Below are 15,956 nucleotides of genomic sequence, written 5' to 3' on the forward strand. Positions count from 1 at the left end.
GGAATGTTGGACCACTCTTCCTTTGCAAACTGCTCCAGGTCTCTCTATTGGAAGGCTGCCTTTTCCCAACAGCAATTTTAAGATCTCTCCACTTCAAATTCAATAGGATTTAGATCTGGACTCATTGCTGGCCACTTCAGAACTCTCCAGGGCTTTATTGCCATCCATTTCTGGGTGCTATGTTTTGGGTAATTTTCCTGCTGGAAGACCCAAGAACTTGGACGCAAACCCAGCTTTCTGACACTGGGCCGTACAGTGCGACCCAAAATCCATTAGTAATCCTCAGATTTCATGATGCCTTGCAAACATTCAAGGCACCCAATGCCAGAGGCAGCAAAACAGCCCCAAAACATCATTCAACCTCCACCATATTTCACTGTAGGTACTGTGTTCTTTTCTTTGTAGGCCTCATTCCAGTAGAATGATGTGCTTTACCAAAAAGCTCTATCTTGGTCTCATCTGAAGACGTTTTCCCAGAAAGATTTTGGCTTACTCAAGTTCATTTTGGCAAAATGTAGTCTTGCTTTTTTATGTCTCTGCGTCAGCAGTGGGGTCCTCCTGGGTCTCCTGCCATAGTGTTTCATTTCATTTAAATATCGACAGATAGTTTGCGCTGACGCTGATGCTCCCTGAGCCTGCAGGACAGCTTGAATATCTTTGGAATTTGTTTGGGGCTGCTTATCACCCATCGGGACTATCCTGCATTGACACCTTTCATCAATTTTTACTCTTCCGTCCACGGCCAGGGAGATTAGCTACAGTGCCATGGGTTGCAAACTTCTTGATAATGTTGCGCACTGTGGACAAAGGCAAATCTAGATCTCTGGAGATGGACTTGTAACCTTGAGATTGTTGATATTTTTCCACAATTTTGGTTCTCAAGTCCTCAGACAGTTCTCTTCTCCTCTTTCTGTTGTCCATGCTTAGTGTGGCACACACAGACACACAATGCAAAGACTAAGTGAACTTCTCTCCTTTTTATCTGCTTTCAGGTGTGATTTTTATATTGCCCATACCTGTTACTTGCCCCGAGTGAGTTTAAAGGAGCATCCCATGCTTGAAACAATCTTATTTTTCCACAATTTTGAAATGGTGCCAATAATTTTGTCCAGCCCATTTTTGGAGTTTGGTGTGACATTATGTCCAATTTGCTTTTCTTCCTCCATTTTTTGGTTTAGAGAAACACTTCATTTTCTTGTAAAATGGCAGGGGTGCGCCAACATTTACGGCGATGACTGTAAGTCCGAGTCCCTGCTCTCCTCATCTAATAATTCGGATTCAGAGTCACTATAGATTGAAGGTGTGGTGGTGACTGGTGCCACAAAAGTAGAAGTTACTGAGTTTTGTTAATTTTGAGGGTCTACTCTGGCAGGATGGACTCGGGACAAAGTGGGAGTGACTATGGCCTCCTGCACATAGGGTAGGGCTGCCACTTGGAGTGGATGTTCAGCAAAAACATTATTTCCATCTCCTTTAACCACTAGGGGCATTTTTTCCCCCAAACTACTCCCCATATTACAGTATTTAACATTTTTTGGATCTTTGTTATGCAGGCGGAATGCAGCAGCAACACAAACAGGTGCAAGAGGATCCCATACACAATCTATTCCCCATCATGATCTATTCTAGGTGTCCGAAGAGCAAAGTAGAAAACAGGAATAACCCCTCTCGGACTTCTATAACAGACCATGTAGTAACTAAACACGTACACAAAGAATAATAACAAAAGTGTTCTAAAAATAACAGGAGCAAGGAAAGTCAAATTATCCCCAGGGTTCTCAACAGCTGGAGGAACAAAAGGAGAAGAAAACAGTAGACTAGTAGAATACATTCACTTCCTCTGTGAGATTGCAAACTGCACAGCAGAAAGTGACAGTATCTTTCCATAATCTTTTTAGATTACTTGTAGCTACTCCTGTACAGAATCAATAACTCCCTATCTCTCTATCTGGTACCACAATCTTTTTATCTGTCCTGGACAGCAGGTAGTGTCTATTTATATTGGGCAACACCCCAAGAATGCCCCTTCGGCCCCTGTGTTACAAGATGATATACGATCAACACAATTCCTGTCTTCTGCCCCTATGTCACCAAGTTGTTATACGATCAACAATAGTGCCAGTATTGCAATCTCAAAGAAAACTCAAATCATCTCAAGCAAAGAGAAAGAAAGAGAGAGACGACTTGGAGGACTGGATCAATCAGGTTCGGAACCAGAAGGTGGGCATGGGTCCCGATAGCAACCAGACCCTTTTTCACAGCTAACGTTGAGCTGGGGGTCTTTTGTCCTCAGCGACTTAGACTCAATACTCACTGAGTATTTTGTCCGGTGCCATTTGACCCAAAGTCCACTCTTTGTTTCCAGTTCGAAGGACCATTTGTTAAGATCTTTTCTCCCTGTGATCAGTCAGCTCCAGCCGTATTGATTAGGAGACAGATTTAATGCACAGGTATCGATACAGGTGGATGTTCTCTTACATGTAGAAAAAACTGCTCAGCAGAAGAAAATCATACCTCAAATTAGATTACAGTGTTAGCTGATTGGCTAAGGAACACTGGTGGCTCATGGTGCATAACTTTATTACCAATCACAGTGTTCCTTTTACACTTTCTTTCTTAATTTAGCAAACAGTTCATTTTCTTACAAAGCTTCATTTGTGGTCTCCCGGTACCATACATTGTACCGTACCTTGTGTGCCAAGTCCCCAGAGTCAGAGTTCCTGCATACCGGTAGGATCCTCCTAGTGGGATAACCTCTTGTCACCTCTTCTTTCTTAAATTTTATGTGTTTGATGTATATAATTTGTACATAATGTATAGATATGTATAGTATTTCCAGGACCTTGGGTCACATGACTATTAAGCCTACCGTTAGGTTAAGCTTAAGGACCTTTCAGGTCACGTGAGTGGGTAACATGATGTACCACAATGCTTTGTGAAGGGACTGACAGTTGGTGGGAACCAATAAGCTATGAGCCTGCCCCTTGCCATATAAGGGCGCTGTTACCCAATCATTGCTCTCTTGGGTTCCGGACTAGCCGAGAGAGAGAAGCTCCGTGCATACCTTCAAGACAAATCTAGGCCTGAAGCCTGCTAACTTCCAAATACTAAACCGTGAGTTCAACTAAACTCAATCCTAAATCTACGTGACTACTGAACCTAAAATCAAACCCTAAATTCAGTGGAACAGCGTAAAGCAAGCCTCAGAGCTTATTTCCCTACAAGGTCCCAACCAACTGTGAGGAACTTAAAGTCCGGACCTCTGTAAAGACTGTTACTACTGTTAACCTGCATAAACGTTGCCGTAAAGTTATTTCCAGTTTACTAAACCTCCGGTTGTGGACAATCCTTTATTCCTCCCTATCGTTCCTGGGACAGGTGGCAGTAGGATATATTTATATACATAGAGGAAGAACCCGCACCCTGGCATCACGACAGTTAAGGGTTAATCCAACACCCTTTCAGCACTGCATAGCTACCCCTACCTACCCTACATCCCCACAAGCTCACCACATAGCTTTTTGGCATCTTACGAACAGGACATTGGTGTGTGCCTACAGTTGAATAATGTTGCCACCATTAACAGAGTACTCCCCCCATGTAATGAACTGTATTAATGTACTGTGAATCGCATTCAATTGTACAGGACTGTGCTTATGGTATGGTGTGCACGAAAAGTAAGGGGGGAGACGAAAAAGACAGCGAAGTTACAAGCCTCATCAGAAGGGGTTAAAGTCAGCGCAGGGCCTTCCTGCGCGCGCGATCCTGAAACTCTGCCCACCGAGGTCTCCAGAGCCACGGCGGCCATTTTGGTGGAGCCTAAATCAGAAGGCCTGCAGGAAGGCGCAGTTAGAGTGGCGAAAAAACGTAGAGTGCTGCAGCAGGCTAAAGTTCTTAAAGAGCCAGCGCACTGTAAAGCTTTAAGGTGCCAGATCGTTACGCTGAGGTCCTGCATGAACTCATTCCAGCTTTCGATCATCGCACTCAAGTTCCAGCTCAGCGCACTCCAGTTCCAGGTCACTGCTCTCAAGTTCGAGATCACCGCTCTCAAGTTCCAGATTAAAGAACAGCTGCATTACTTAAGGAGTGCTGCATTCTCAAGCTTCATTTAAAGGGCCAGCGCCTTAACCCCTTAAGGACGCAGGACGTAAATGTACGTCCTGGTGAGGTGGTACTTAACGCACCAGGACGTACATTTACGTCCTAAGCATAACCGCGGGCATCGGAGCGATGCCCGTGTCATGCGCGGCTGATCCCGGCTGCTGATCGCAGCCAGGGACCCGCCGGCAATGGCCGACGCCCGCGATCTCGCGGGCGTCCGCCATTAACCCCTCAGGTGCCGGGATCAATACAGATCCCGGCATCTGCGGCAGTTCGCCATTTAAATGAACGATCGGATCGCCTGCAGCGCTGCTGCGGGGATCCGATCATTCATAACGCCGCACGGAGGTCCCCTCTCCTTCCTCCGTGCGGCTCCCGGCGTCTCCTGCTCTGGTCTGTGATCGAGCAGACCAGAGCAGAAGATCGCCGATAATACTGATCTGTTCTATGTCCTATGCATAGAACAGATCAGTATTAGCAATCATGGTATTGCTATGAATAGTCCCCTATGGGGACTATTCAAGTGTAAAAAAAAATGTAAAAAAATGTAAAAGTTAAAAAAAAGTGAAAAATCCCCTCCCCCAATAAAAAAGTAAAACGTCCGTTTTTTCCTATTTTACCCCCAAAAAGCGTAAAAAAACATTTTTTATAGACATATTTGGTATCGCAGCGTGCGTAAATGTCCGAACTATTAAAATAAAATGTTAATGATCCCGTATGGTGAACGGCGTGAACGAAAAAAAATAAAAAAAGTTCAAAATTCCTACTTTTTTAATACATTTTATTAAAAAAAATTTATAAAAAATGTATTAAAAGTTTTTTATATGCAAATGTGGTATCACAAAAAAAGTACAGATCATGGCGCAAAAAATGAGCCCCCATACCGCCACTTATACGGAAAAATAAAAAAGTTAGAGGTCATCAAAATAAAGGGATTATAAACGTACTAATTTGGTTAAAAAGTTTGTGATTTTTTTTAAGCGCAACAATAATATAAAAGTATATAATAATGGGTATCATTTTAATCGTATTGACCCTCAGAATAAAGAACACGTCATTTTTACCATAAATTGTACGGCGTGAAAACAAAACCTTCCAAAATTAGCAAAATTGCGTTTTTCGTTTTAATTTCCCCACAAAAATAGTGTTTTTTGGTTGCGCCATACATTTTATGATATAATGAGTGATGTCATTACAAAGGACAACTGGTCGCGCAAAAAACAAGCCCTCATACTAGTCTGTGGATGAAAATATAAAAGAGTTATGATTTTTAGAAGGCGAGGAGGAAAAAATGAAAACGTAAAAATTAAATTGTCCTTAAGGCCAAAATGGGCTGAGTCCTTAAGGGATTAAACCAACATGTCTGACCCTACAGCACCAATGCCACTTCCAGGTCCTGCTCCACCTCCACCACCTGCCCCTGCTGCCTGATGATGGCGACGACTGACCGGCAACACCTCTGGGGGAATCACCAGGGACATCCGGAGCGACATCACCGGTGAGACTGTCCCCTCACCACCGGACATGGGGGTCCTGGGCCGAGATCCCGATGAAGGAGTCTTCCGTGAGTACCTCGGCAGAAGCCGCATTTTCATCCTCCTCCAGTCCAGAGCCAGAAATACCCCTGTCCCAGCTAACCCTGCCGAGTGTACGACTGCGCTCACCCCCTCTGCCTAAGTGGGTATTTGGGGGCGAACCAGGGTTGATCGAGTTTATGCACAAGACTGTCCTCCCTGAACCCGGGAAGCCACTCCCACCGGTCTCTACAGCACAGAGATGGCTAAACTGATGAAACAGCTCCAAGCTCGACATAGGACACTCTATGCTCTTAAATCCGTCCATCTGCTTTATGAAGAGAGGGCCCGTCAACAGCAAAACACCAAGGACCTGGAGGCTCTCTACATCCGTATGTGGAACTACCCCCGAGAAGGGGAAGCACCATTTGAGCTCCGCCGCCCTACGGTGGCCAAATTTTACAAGGCCAGGGGATACGGGACTCTTCTTGATTGCAGGACGGGGAGTACCATCCTGGTGAACAGAAGGGCCGTCCAAAGGAAGTATCTCCCAAAGAAATACCACTCCCTGGAAGTTGGAGAGATCGTCGAATATACACCAGTCCAGAGTTTAAGGGGTGAGTGGGCTGCAGCGGTCACGAGGCCAAAGAACCCCACACAGATCCCCTTCAAGTATTTCCCCTCCAATGACTGGGAGGCGGATCCACATGGACTGAGGCCGAAGAGGTCCATCCCTATTGCCTCCAACGAAAGGAATTTCCTCCCACAGCAACCGGATGTCTCCATGCCTTGTAATGTACCCAGGCCTACTCCTATTGAGGAGGTTTGGCCTAAACTGCGGGTACCAACCACAGTGCCACGGCCTATTCCTACTGAGGAGGTTTGGCCAGACCAACCAGCACCAACGGGAACAGCAGCTATCAATTTTAGGGTGAATGTAAACCCCACGGTGTCCCAGTCCACCTTGTCTAATGTCGCTTGGGACATCACCATTAACCCCGTCAAGGGGTCATCAGCTCATTCTGGCTCCCAGAGGCGTAAGAGTGTCACCTAGAGGGGAGTGCATGTGTGGAAGGGGTTTATGTGAAGGCCGATCTGATGTTTCTGTTGATCAGTTTTGTCTCTCCAGAATGCAATGTTGAAGAAGCACCTAGCAGGACTGTGCTAAGACTGTTCTAGTTACTTATGCAACCATCAAGCTTGTACCTGGCCCTTGGCCAAGAGACTCCTGGTCATTAGGAGATTCTTAAGTGTGTGCCCGGTTAAATGTGGTAGCCGTGTTTTATTGGACTCCTAGCACAGGTGTAGTGTTGATCCCTGTGCGTCTGTTTACATGTACATAACTCCAAAGTAATGTATTATTTTCTTACGTTGCTCCATTGCACTTCTATCAGGTGAATGTAACTGAAAATGTCTGTACTTGCTAATAAGTGTGTGTCCAAAGGTTAAACCAATGTAAATGGTTGTTGTACAGGGATTTCAACTCTGTACACGTGTACACCAAATTTTAAGGGTGTAGTAGCTGTATTCAGGTGACTCTCTCAGCTCCACTGAGAGTAACCTTAACGTCACTCATTGCTAACACCTACTCAGGGCAAACCACCCCTCAGATATCAAGAATGACTTCCAAATAATTTCATGTACACATAGTACATATCTTCACTTCTTTAGTGTACCTACCTCATGCTCATTGCAGTACACAAAACTAATATCTCACACTCTAAACAACTTAAAAAGAAAAAAACTTTAGGGACTGTCACATGTGATTACCCAGTCCATACCACTGTTTGTACACTAATTTGTTCTCTGTTCTCTCTACGTGTTCAGGATGCTCTTCCTGGCCAGAAGGCGCTACTTTAAGCCTAAGTGTACACACGTATTCAATAAAGGTAACCAAGGTAAGGTTTATCTAAAAAGAGTTCTAGGGATAAGTGTGTTTAGCCAATGGACCCTAGTAGCTAGGTATTGGTCAGACAGCCTCAGGCAAGCCAGTACATTATTAGTGTACATAACAGGTAACTCATGTGGTATAAATAAAAAGGTAATGTGAGATTTCTAATGTCCCAGCATGTAATAACTCTCAGTCTGTCGTACCTACTTATAACAGTTCTAGTCAGTCAGAAAAAGAAAGAGAAAAAGAAAGAAAGAAAAACTAAAGTAAATACATACTAGAATGTATTTCTTGCATAATAATGTCATCCTGTTCCTAAATTCATGCACAATACATTTTTGTTCGTCTGTACATTAAAGTTTAAGTAATCTTGTTGGCATAAAAATGAAAAAATAATAATAAGTTTATTCAGAGCTTGCAAGAACATTTTCATGTGCATAGACTCTCTTATAGTGTATTAATACAGCCTGACAAAATGACATTTTGAAATTATGCCCAGGACTGTTTCAGAACTTTCAGCACTTTGTCCCTCTGCCTTAGGGGATGGTCGTCAAGGTCGACTTATCTCAAGTAAGGGGTTTTGTGGTGTCCCGGTACTGTACATTGTGTGCTAAGTCCCCAAAGTCAGAGTTCCTGCATACCGGTAGGATCCTCCTAGTGGAATAACCCATTGTCACCTCTTCTTTCTTTAATTTTATGTGTTTGATGTATATCATTTGTACATAATATATAGATATATATAGTATTTCCAGGACCTTAGGTCACATGACTACTAAGCCTACCATTAGGTTAAGCTTAAGGACCTTTCAGGTCACATGAGTGGGTCACATGATGTACCACAATGCTTTGTGAAAGGACTGACAGTTGGTGGGAACCAATAAGCTATGAGCCTGCCCCTTGCCATATAAGGGCGCTGTTACCCAATCATGGCAGAGAGAGAGAAGCTCCGTGCATACCTTCAAGACAAATCTAGGCCTGAAGCCTGCTAACTTCAGCCAAATACAAAACTGTGAGTTCAACTAAACTCAATCCTAAATCTACGTGACTACTGAACCTAAAATCAAAGCCTAAATTCAGTGGAACAGTGTAAAGCAAGCCTCAGAGCTTATTTCCCTACAAGGTCCCAACCAACTGTGAGGAACTTAAAGTCCGATCCTCTGTAAAGACTGTTACTACTGTTAACCTGCAAAAACGTTGCAGTAAAGTTATTTCCAGTTTACTAAACCTCCGGTTGTGGACAATCCTTTATTCCTCCCTATCGTTCCTGGGACGGGTGGCGGTAGGATATATGTATATATATATATATATATATATATAGAGAGAGAGAGAGAGAGAGAGAGAGAGAGAGGAAGAACCCGCACCCTGGCTTCACGACAGTTAAGGGTTAATCCAGCACCCTTTCATCACTGCACAGCTACACTGTACCTACCCTACATCCCCACAAGCTCACCACACATTATTCTACCAAGGTCATTGGGATAGTTTCAAGCATCATTGGGAGCTGGCCAGAAATAAGATAATGGTTAACTGAAACAAAAAAAAAAAAAAAAAAAAAACAGCCAACGCTAAAATTAGACAATACATACAGATATAAAAGAATACAGGGAATATAGAAATCAAAATATAATTTTACCAAGAATTGTAGACCTGCACCAGACTGGGAAGACTGAATCTGCAATAGGCAAGCAGCTTGGTTTGAAGAAATCAACTGTGGGAGCAATTATTACAAAATGGAAGACATACAAGACCACTGATTCTTGCTAAATGCAAATGCACCCCGTGGTGTCAAAATGATCACAAGAACGGTGAGCAAAAATCCCAGAACCACACAGAGGGACCTAGTGAATGACCTGCAGAGAGCTGGGACCAAAGTAACAAAGGCTACCATCAGTAACACACTACGCCGCCAGGGACTCAAATCATGCAGGGCCAGACATGTCCCCATGCTTAAGCCAGTAACATAGTTCATAAGGTTGAAAAAAGACCAGAGTTCATCTAGTTCAACCTATATCCCTAATGAGTCCCTACTGAGTTGATCCAGGGGAAGGCAAAAACTCTCATATTAGAGGTTAAAAAAAATTCCCGACTCCAAATATGGCAGTCAGAATAAAGATCTGGATCAACATGCTGTACCTAAATATCTAGTATACATAACCATCAATGTTAATATTCTCCAAAAATGCATGCAGACCCCTTTTGAACTCTTTTACAGAGTTCCCCATGACCACCTCCTCCGGGAGAGAATTCCACAGTCTCACTGCTCTTACAGTAAAGAACCCCCGTCTGTGCTGGTGTAGAAACCATCTTTCCTCTAAATGTAGAGGATGCCCCCTTGTTATAGAAACAGTCCTGGGTATAAATAGATCATGGGAGAGATCTCTGTACTGTCCCCTGATATATTTATACATAGTTATTAGGTCGCTCCTAAGCCTTTTTTTTCTAAACTAAATAACCCTAATTCTGATAATCTTTCTGGGTACTGTAATCCTCCCATTCCCCATATTACTCTGGTTGCCCATCTTTGAACCCTCTCCAGCTCCACTATATTTTTCTTGTACACTGGTGCCCAGTACTGTACACAGTATTCTATGTGTGGTCTGACTACTGATTTGTACAGCGGTAAAATTATTTCCTTGTCGCGGGCATCTATGTCCCTATTGATGCACCCCATGATTTAATTTGCCTTGGCAGCAGCTGCCCGACACTGGTCACTACAGATAAGTTTACTATTAACTAAGACCCCTAAGTCCTTTTCCACGTTAGTCGTCCCAAGTGTTCTCCCATTTAATATATAACCCCTTCCTGGATTTTTCTTCCCCATGTGCATTACCTTACATTTATCAGTGTTGAACCTCATCTGCCACTTCCCAGCCCAAATCTCCAACCTATCCAGATCCATTTGTAACAGTTCACTGTTCTCTATAGTGTTTACAGAGTTTAGTATCATCTGCAAAGATTGCTACTTTACTATTCAACCCCTCTACAAGGTCATTTATGAATATATTAAATAGAACAGGACCCACGACTGACCCCTGTGGTACCCCACTAGTAACAGTCACCTAATCAGAATAAGTACCATTAATAACCACCCTCTGTTTCCTATCACTGAGCCAGTTATTTACCCACTTACACACATTCTCCCCCAGCCCAATCCCTCTCATTTTATACACCAAACTTTTATGTGGCACCGTATCAAATGCTTAGGAAAAATCCAGATATGCGACATCCAGCGATTGCCCCTGGTCCAGTCTGGAGCTCACCTCCTCATAAAAGCTGATCAGGTTAGTTTGACAGGACCGTTCCCTCATAAAGCCATGCTGATATGGAGTCATACATTTATTTTTATCAAGATACTCCAAAATAGCATCTCTTAGAAAACCCTCAAACAATTTACATACACCAGAGGTTAAACTAACAGGTCTGTAATTCCCAGGGTCACCTTTTGTCCCCGTTTTATATATTGGCACCACATTTGCCATGCGCCAGTCCTGGGGAACAGTCCCTGTTACTATAGAGTCCCTGAATATTAAAAATGGAGGTCTGTCTATTACAATACTTAATTCTTTTAGAATTCGGGGGTGAATGCCATCTGGACCTGGCGATTTGTCTATTTCGATTTTTGTAGTCGGCACTGTACTTCTTCCTGGGTTAGACAGGTGACCTGTACTGGGGAGTTCACCTTATCTCGCTGTATTTCACCTGGCATTTCATTTTCCTCGGTGAATACAGTGGAGAAGAATTTGTTCAATATGTTTGCTTTTTCCTGATCCCCGTCTATAATTTCTTCCTCATAATTTTTTTAAGGCCCTACACTTCATTTTTTGACCTTTTTGCTATTTATGTACCGTAGTTAAAGAACATTTTGGGGTTAGTTTTACTCTCTTTGGCAATGAGTCTTTCTGTCTCTATTTTTGCGGCTTTTATCTGTATTTTACATATTTTAACTTTTTCTCTATAGCTTTTTAATGCTTCTTCACTGCCATCCTGTTTTAGTAGTTTAAAGGGGTACTCCGCCCCTAGACATATTATCCCCTATCCAAAAGATAAGATGTCAGATTGCAGGGGTCCCGCTGCTGGGGACCCTGGGAATCGCTGCTGCAGCACCCCGCTATCATTACTGCGCAGAGAGAGATCGCTCTGCACGTAATGACGGGCAATACAGGGGCGGAGCATCGTAACGTCACGGCTCCGCCCCTCGTGACCTCACGGCCCGCCCCCGTCAATACAAGTCTATGGGAGAGAGCGTGGCGGTCGTCACACCCCCTGCCATAGACTTGCATTAAGGGGACGGGCCGTGATGTCATGAGGGGCGGAGCCATGACGTCACTCTGCTCCGGCCCCTGTATTGCCCGTCATTACGTATAGAGCTAACTCGCTCTGTGCAGTAATGATGGCGGGGTGCCGCAGCGGCGATCCCCGGGGTCCCCAGCAGTGGGACGGCAGCGCTCTAACATCTTATCCCCTATCCTTTGGATAGGGGATAAGATGCCAGGGGCGGAGTACCCCTTTAAATGCTTTATTTTTGTCATTTATTGCCCCCTTAACATTTTTATTCATCCATATTGGTTTTCTTTTATTTCTGACCCTTTTTTCCCATAGGGTATATAATTCTTACAGTGAGAATTTATGATATTCCTAAAAGTCTCCCATTTAGTGTCAGTATTCTTGTTTTTGAGGACATTATGCCAATTTATATTGTTAAGGGCTTCTCTGAGTTGATCGAACTTTGCCTTCCTAAAGTTCATTGTTTTTGTGGCCCCTCGAGAGATTCCCTTATTGAAGAACAAGTTATAATGTATTATATTATGATCACTATTTCCTAGATATACTTCTACTTGCACATTAGTTACTCTATCAGGTCTCTTGGTTAATATTAAGTCTAGTAGGGCGCCCCCTCTGGTCGGGCCCTGTATCATTTGGGACAGATAATTGTCTTTAGCTATAGTCAGAAACCTGTTTCCTTTATGAGATTCACAGGTCTCAGTCTCCCAGTTTATATCAGGAAGTCCCCCATTATTATTACCTCGTTTTGATTTTCTGCCTTGTTTATTTGCTTCAGTAATTGATCTTCTGCCTCTTCCATTATGTTTGGGGGCTTATAACAAACCCCTACCAGAATTTTTTTTATTTTTATCTCCATATATTTCTACCCATATGATTCCACATTATCATTTCCCTCCCATATATCCTCCCGCAGTGCGGCCTTCAGACTGGACTTTACATAAAGACAAACCCCTCCCCCTTTCCGTTTTGTCTGATCCTTCCTGAATAGACTATATCCCTTTATGTTGACCGCCCAGTCACAGCTATCGTCCAACCAAGTCTCTGTTATACCCACTATGTCATAATTTTCTTCAAACATCAACCACTCCAGTTCATCTGTTTTATTGGACAGACTTCTGGCATTAGTCATCATACAATACAACGGTGTATGATTTTTCTTCCTATGAAGCCTGTCCCTATTAACTATTCTAACCCCTCCCTCCGCTCCACCCCAGGTATATTACTAAGTCCCCCCTCTCTTTCTACACTATCTTCCCCCTCTATGTTGTAGGTTCCCTCCCCCCCAGTCCCTAATTTAAACACTCCTCCACCCTTCTAGCCCTCTTCTCCCCAAGTACAGCTGCACCCTCCCCATTGAGGTGCAGCCGTCCCTACGGTAGAGCCGGTATCCGACAGCAAAGTCCCACTGCCTCTCTGGTGTGGCTCGTGGTACAGGTAATATTTCAGAAAATACTACCTTGGAGGTCCTTGCCTTAAGCTTGCAGCCTAAGTCCCTGAAATCATTTTTAAGGACACTCCACCTACCTCTTACTTTGTCATTGGTGCCAATGTGTACCATGACTGCTGGGTCCACTCCAGCCCCACCCAGCAACCTGTCAACCCGATCCGCGATGTGCCGAACTCGAGCGCCAGGAAGACAACACACTGTTCGGCGATCCCGGTCTTTGTGACAGATCACCCTGTCTGTCCCCCTAATTCTAGAGTCCCCCACACCAGTACCTGTCTGGCCCGTCTGAAGTTTGCTAGAGAGCATTTGGATGATCCAGAAGAGGATTGGGAAAATGTCATATGGTCAGATGAAACCAAAGTAGAACTTTTTAGTAAAGTTGAGATGCTGAGTTCCATCCAAAGAACACCATACCTACTGTGGGGCATGGGGGGGGGGGGTGGAAACATTATGTTTTGGGGCTGTTTTTCTGCCAAGGGACCAGGTCCGTTTAAAGGAAAGAATGAATGGGCCATGTATCGTGAGATTTGGAGTGAAAACCTCCTTCTATCAGCAAGGGCATTGAAGATGAAACGTGGCTGGGTCTTTCAGCATGACAATGATGGCAAACACACCGCCCAGGCAGCGAAGTAGTGGCTTCGTAAGAAGCATTTAAAGGTACTGGAGTTGTCTAGCCAGTCTCCAGATCTCAACCCCATAGAAAACCTTTGGAGGGAGTTGAAAGTCTGTGTTGCCCAGCGACAGCCCCAAAACATCACTGCTGTAGATGAGATCTGCATGGAAGAATGGGCCAAAATACCAGCAACAGTGTGTGAAAAACCTTTTGAAGACTTACAGAAAATGTTTGACCTCTGTCATTGCCAACAAAGGGTATATAACAAAGTATTGAGATGAACTTTTGTTATTGACCAAATACTTATTTTCCACCATAACTTGCAAATAAATTCTTAAAAAATCAGACAGTGTGATTTTATATGAAATAGTATGTTCAGCTCACCTCCCAAATGATAGTGCATGGACCTGCACCTGGCAAGGTGCTAACTAGCACAAGAAAGAAAGGATGATCCAGCTTTTGAACAAAACTTGCAGCTTTATTGGATTCTGTATCAAATAGACTTTACACAGTAAAAACAATCACTCCACTGTCATACGCGTTTCAAGCGCATGTCCGCTCTTCATCGGTGACATCATGGATCTCTCAGGTAGAAGCTTATATCTGCATTTTCACAGTTGAGGGATAATTTGGTTAATTTGCGTGTACCCTCCCTGTGAGCTATCTTACCTCAAGAGATAACCATGATTACAAGGGTAGTGGTGTTCATTTGTTCATGCTGTTGCCAACTCCAGGCTGTGCCATTCATCCACTATATGTTCTCCTCATGCTGCCGCCACCTCCACGCTGTGTCATTTAGTCACTATATGGTCTCCTCATGCTGCTACAAACTCTAGGCTATGTCATTCAGCCACTTTATGTTCTCCTCATGCTGCCGCCATCACCAGGCTGTGTCATTCAGCCTCTATATGGTCTCTTCATGTTGCCGCCACCTCCACGTTGTGTCATTTAGCCACTATATGTTCTTCTCATGCTGCCGCCTACTCCCAGCTGTGTCATTCAGCCACTATATGGTCTCCTCATACTGATGCCACCTCCAGGCTCTGTCATTGTGCAACCATGTGACATGTGACTCCTTGTTAGATTTCGTCCTTTGTAGCCACACTATTTATTCAAAGTAAACGCCGGGGCCCGGGACATTAAAACTTGGTGGTGTAATATTAAATTTAAATGTCAAAATCTTATATTTCATTTTCAAAATAATCGATGTAATCTTTTCAAGACTGAGGCCCTATGGTTGTCGACGTCATATAGTAGCTGTGGAATTACCACAAGAATCCAATGAAACAGGCTGTAGCGATCATAATGACCCATAACTGATTAAATGAAAAATTTGCAGTTCCACAAAGAGTAAGACAGTGGGAGGGGGGAGGGGGGGGGGCGATGAGAGGCAGGGGCTGGAACACGTGGTAGCTCGCCCCGCGGCAAACCGCCAGCTCGATGCTCACCAGAATGGGTACTCAAAAAATGCAAATAAATTCAAATAAAATTTAATAAAAATAACATAAACAATTTTGACGCCATATGGTCTCCCTGTTGCCACATCCAGACGCTCTAACAACGATGCCTGTAATCTGCATGTCATACTGAGCACACTCCCTATGCCTGTTAGGACAAAGCCCTATTGAGGCTCTCTGTAGGCCAGAAATAGCTGTTTTTAATAGCGATTCACCATGAATAAATTGGACCCAAACCAATTTTTGGGGGGAAAATGCGGCAAATCGGGCGAATCAAATTTTTCAAAAAATTTGCTAATCTCTATTACCTACCCCAGCCTACTACCCTATTACCTGAACCCAGCCCCTGCAGATAGTCCAGGGACTTCTGGTCCCTGGCTGCTTCTTGCTTATAGCAATTTACCAGACAACATGTCAGTGGCTAAACTTTCTGGCACCAGTTGATCTGTAAAAAAAATCTTAATCCTTCCAGTACTTATTAGCTGCTGAATACTACATACAAAGTTCTTTTCTTTTTTAATTTATTTTCTGTCTGACCACAGTGCTCTCTGCTGATACATGTCAGTAATGGTCCAGAGTAGGAGCAAATCCCCATAGCAAACCTCTCCTGCACTGGACAGTTCCTGACATGGACAGAAGTGTCAGCAAG

Source organism: Hyla sarda, chromosome 8 (assembly GCF_029499605.1).
Source record: "Hyla sarda isolate aHylSar1 chromosome 8, aHylSar1.hap1, whole genome shotgun sequence".
Lineage (NCBI taxonomy): Eukaryota > Metazoa > Chordata > Amphibia > Anura > Hylidae > Hyla > Hyla sarda.